General features: G+C 43.7%; 1 long non-coding RNA gene across 1 annotated transcript in view; it reads right to left on the bottom strand.

Annotated features, from left to right (window-relative positions):
- LOC125486298 overlaps window positions 1–949 on the bottom strand; it is a 3,855-nt gene extending 2,906 nt beyond the window's left edge. Inside the window, exon 1 of the long non-coding RNA XR_007264980.1 lies at window positions 837–949. This is a non-coding gene — a long non-coding RNA (uncharacterized LOC125486298). The remainder of the gene's footprint in view (window positions 1–836) is intronic.
- Between the last annotated feature and the right edge of the window lie 4,463 nt (window positions 950–5,412).

Below are 5,412 nucleotides of genomic sequence, written 5' to 3'. Positions count from 1 at the left end.
TCTGCTCCTATGATGCTGCTTGACCTGCTGTGTTCATCCAGCCCTGCACCTTGTTGTCTCGGATTCACCAGCATCTGCAGTTCCTACTATCTCTGATTCACATTTTCATAAGGCCTGTTTCCAGAGCAAAAACTCACACACTTTGCAGCACTGTGACTCTGGAACAGAAATCCTCATTTTAAGTGAAAGCAATGGAGTGGCAGGGTGACCATAACAAGTGATTGTATCCCACCCACAGGGGACTTCCATCTGTGAAAATGCACACAAACATTTCCAGGGGGTCAAAGCCTTCTAGAGTAGGTTTTTACCTGCTGCTCCTCAGTCAATTGTTGCTGTCATATTAAAACAAAACACAGGTGGTCTGTTTAATTTACAGTTGATGCAGAATGCAAGAGTATCAAACAGAAACCTAGACGTGTGTTTCTCGATCAGAGCTACTGGGTGCAGTATTTTATCTACAGCATTGAGCAGTAGATGTCAAGTGCTATCATAGTTCTGTAAGGAAGAGGGGTCAAGATTCATAACAATTCAGACCAGAAGGGCTCAGGGTTTAATCCTATTTCTGATGTGATTGTTTAATGCATTTACTTTAAAAAGGGCCACTCCCTCACCTTGACGGGAAGGCGAAGAGGAGTCCAGTGTGATTCACTCCATGGTCAAATAGCAGTAAATACTCAGTGTCTAGGCTCTCCCTCACTCTCTTTCACAGTTGCTACCTGACAGATACCAGAAGGTGGGGAGAGGGAGAAGACCAAAGGTCCAGGCAGGGGTCAATACAGAGAAAAGGAGAGGAAAAACAAACTGAGAAAATTAGAGGTTGAGAGTTTGATACATACCAGTTGAGTTAGCACCAGGATGACAGTGACACATAAGAGGCTGTGAATAGGCTTCATGCTGGACCCAAGCTGTCTCCAGCTGCAGTGCTGCTCCTCAGACTGTGCTTTAATCAATGTGTGGATAATTTATTGGGTGGATAAAGCTTCTCAAGTTAATGATCAACAGGACTGAATAGGTAAAACCCAAAGAACTGTGGATGCTGTAAATCAGCAACAAAAACAGAAGTTGCTTGGAAAAGCTCAGCAGGTCTGGCAGTATCTGTGAAGAAAAAATTGGAGTTAATGTTTCAGGCCTGGTGACCCTTCCTCAGAACGGATGGTAGCTGGGAAAACATTGATTTATATGCAGAAAATAGGGAGGCATATAAACCGACGTTTTCCCAGCTACCATCAGTTCTGAGGACTGAATAGGTCCTGATTTAGATTCATTATTTCATTTCATTGACATGTGATTGAAGTCCTGCCTTACCAGGCATTGATTCCAGGTCAACTCTTCAATACTGACCATTGATAACCTCTGCTGTCACACTCATGAATCAACATTGTAGGAGACTTAGATTAGGAGCCATGTTCCTTCTTCAGCCAAATTTTGTGAATGCACGAGCTGGTCTTTCTCCATCCAGTTGTTGTGTATCTTTAGATAGCTGCCTACTTACTAATGACAAGTGATTGATAGAACTTGAGCAGATGTTTTTTGTTAGACATGGACACAGACAGAGTTCATAGCACAGAGGATGACCATGCGACAACATGGTTGTTCTCCTTGGCTCAGAGAAGGCTAAGGGCAAATTCAAAAGAAGTGATTTAAAATCATCAAATGACTTGTTGGAGAAAATAAGGAGGGGCACTTACCAGGGGACACATGTTTAACGTGATTTTTTTTTTTGACAGAGCTCCATAAGGAAAAGAATTACACATTGAGTCATTATGAAATGGAATGCACTGGGTAAAACTTTCAGAAGGAATTTGGATAAATACTTCAAAGTTAGTTTGTAATTGGTGTAGGGGCTGGGGATTAGGACTAATTATACAGCAAAGAGTCAACACAGATACAGTGAGCCCAAGGGGCTCAGTCTAGGCTGTATATACTACAGGTCTATAATGCAGAGAGTGGTCATGGTCACAGGAGACACCTTAGAGGCAGAGGACTTAGAGGGTCAGGAGCCGCCAGATCATATTCTGACTGTCATGGTCTACCAGCAGAAGGTTGTTGGAGTGGAATTTATACTGTGGAATAAGGTTGTGATACTCACAGGACTTTCCTAGGGTGATGAGGAAATTTTGAAGCTGGATTTTTGCTTTGGAGGTTTGGGAGACAGAAGTCAGGACCACTTTTGGTACCCGGATCTGCATTGGTGATGGAAGGAAAGTCACCAATGGACCCACCTGACTGCTATTGAGATGGGTTTAATGGGCAATTAACAGCCATCAGAAAGAAGCAGGCCCCAAATTGAATTCACCTCAAACAAGATGACTCTACTGCTTCACTGCTGTGACTGGGCAGTGAGAAAATACAGAACTCTTTCGGCTGGATTTTTTTTGGTTACCCTGGGACATCAGGAAAATAAGATGGCTAGAATCTAGGGCAAAGTAGCCCCTATTTATTTACATGGAGATGATACTAGAGGCTGTGAGTGAGAAGGGAGAGGTTCTCTTTCTGGGGAATGGTAGGTGGAAGTCACTCACTTAGACCAAACAGACATGGCTGCCTAGTTCAGTATCCCTGCTACTGTAGGCATCCAAAGCCTGGTAGGAAGAACTGGGATTCGGTGCAGGCGAAGATTCAAAGATCAGAAGTACTTTGGCAAACTGAGTGCTGGGCCCTAGCCCTCAGGACAGGTCTTTGATCCAGAAACTCCAAACGCTGAGAACCCTCGGGTTATATGTTACTCTTAAACATGGGTTTGCATCAACCACACACTGACCCCTGTCAAATCAATGGAACCCCCAACCCATTTAACACAGAGATATGGAGGAACTTCTCAGGTTCACTCCGATGGTGATGAATTTATGATGAATTCTCTAGCCTAAAGGATAGAGAAGCTCAATCATTGACCATGTTCAAGACAGAAGGATGCTAATAACATCAAGGGATATGGGGATAGTACTGAGGATAGGTGTTGAGGATGATCGGGCATGAAACGACTGAATGGTGGGACAAGCTTGACAGACTGAATGGCCTACTCTTGCCCCTAAAGGCTCAGAGCCACAGCTGATGAGCTGCCAACAGTAAAACACGTGCCTTCCAGTGAATTGGAACAGCTTTGATCTCAGAGGATAGCAGTGCTTGATCATGTTCATTTTTTTTATCTTTGCAAGATCATGGACACAACGCTCCACAGGAAGGGCCCAAATGGATGGATGGGGCATCCTATTTTCAGGTCACTGCATTAAAGGACAATAGCATGGTGAAGATAGCCATTTGACTGGAGAATTGCAGTCCCTTGTGGCACTGGTTCTTGATCCATCTTCACCAGTAGATCCTATGCTGAGGGGACAGTCACCAGGACTTTCCACACTCTTCTCAACCTGACCATCTGACTTCCAGGAGTCCATCTCTTCACGTGGTCTGCCCAAAGAGTGTCTACGGTCTTTGCATCCCTGGAAAAGCAGTGCAACCCTTTATTTTGCCTTCTTGGGCTTTAATCAGGAACTGGGGAAAATTGTCAAGTTGCCCTCCTCACACCTTTGTGAAGATGGCCCATGACAGAAAATACTATGCTGGCTGACACTGGTGTTTTTGAGCTGCATCTGCATATATTTCCACCTGAAAATCTAGCCCTTGCTCCCACCTCCTGCCAGTTATTCTGTGACGCTACAGGGAATCTTAGGGTCGCTGTATTAAATCCTGCTAAATGTAGAGATAATAGAGGAGACATTGAGAGAATAATCTGGGGTAAAATTAATTGTCATCAGTGATGGTTATTACTGGAGCCACACTAATGAGTGTCGAAATAACTGCATAGAGGCTGGTATCACCCTTTATTTACATGTAGTTTGTACATGGTCTCTGACTAGCCAGCTCAGAGCCAGTGCCTAGGCTGAAGAGATTCTGTAAATCCCCTCTTTATATCTGTCAGCCAGAGCTCCCTGATGGGCCCAGGTTAACAGCCCCAATCAAGGATCTCATAGTCAATGAGATCTACCTGGCTCTGGTTCCAATTACTACAAGGGTATAGCACCCTTGAAGTCAACTGTATAGTGGATGCCAGTGCCAGACAGGCAGGCTGAATGACCAGAGTGAGGGAGGGGATGGTTGGTGCTGAGGACGGGTGGTGTGGTTGCTCTGTGAGTATCTATCAGGGGCACATTCCTTTACTTGTGGGGTGCCCAGAATGAGCACCTTCCACCCTGGAGCACAGTAGAATGTTTCCAGGTTTCACAGACGGCCTCCCAAAGTGGTAAATGGCCTACCAGTACCTCTTTGAAAGGGGCCCAGTTGGTCAATTAAGTGCCCCCAGAGGGCAGCATGTTTGCCAGCTTTATCATCATTAGCAAAATGACAAACACCTCCAAAACCTTCCCATTCCATTTTGCCACCAAGCCCGTCAACAACAAGATGCTGATAAAATTCAACCCATTAACTTTGCCTTTCTCTCCATAGATGCCATCTGATCTACTGGAGTATGTTCTATTTTTACTTCAGCTTTTCAGTATCAACAGCATTTTGCTTTTAGGAAAATAAAATAATTCTCACTTAGTGTTTGCTCCACCTTGAAACTGGTAGGTATTTCCAGTCCACAGTGCACTGGCTTCTGTTTTAAATCCTTTAACTAACTCTGTTCTTGTCTGATTTTAGGATCTATAAAACAATAGCACTAACTTGGAGTGAACTTTCGGATTGAAGTCATGCTCTAGTTTAAAAGAAGAGTGGAGTTGGCGGGAAGCAACCTGTTTTGGTCACAATCTGTATTACTTTATGATTACAGAATTCGATTTCCAGTATATCCTTCTGCTTATCATTATTGTTTTATGTTTATGTTCTGACACAAAGGTGAATTACCAGAGTTCCTTCCAGAATGAGGGATTTCAGAGACAGCTTCAGCTGGGAGCAAGGGAACTTTGACAGAAGTGTGTAATATTATGAACAAAAACAAAGTTGCTGGAAAAGATCAGGAGGTCTGGCAGCAGTTCTGAGGAAGGGTCATTTGACCCGAAACGTTAACTCTGTTTTCTCCTTCACAGATGCTGCCAGACCTGCTGAGCTTTTCCAGCAGCTTTGTTTTTGTTCCTGATTTACAGCATCCGCAGTTCTTTTGATTTTTATTGTGTGTAATATTATGACTGGTTTAGATGTGGTAAACATTGAAAATCTGTTCCATTACCTGATCTCACAAGGGTGAGGGGACACTGTTAAAATGTTGGACAAATAATGCAGGGGGGCTGTGAGAAAGAACTTTTGACACAGCGAGTGGGAATAACCCAAAACTTGCATCCTACTAGGGTGATAGAAATAAAGATGATCAGTGATTTCAAGTGTGGAAGCACAGAGTGTTCAACTGGGCATCAAAGATCCAAATGCATAACATGTTTGGTTGTTTCTCTATGGCGTTGTAATCCAAGGTTTTAGAGTCAG

Source organism: Rhincodon typus, chromosome 27, assembly GCF_021869965.1.
Source record: "Rhincodon typus isolate 14 chromosome 27, sRhiTyp1.1, whole genome shotgun sequence".
NCBI classification, from domain to species: Eukaryota; Metazoa; Chordata; class Chondrichthyes; order Orectolobiformes; family Rhincodontidae; genus Rhincodon; species Rhincodon typus.
Note: the sequence above shows the minus strand (reverse complement) of the source record. Positions and strands in the feature narration are given on the sequence as shown.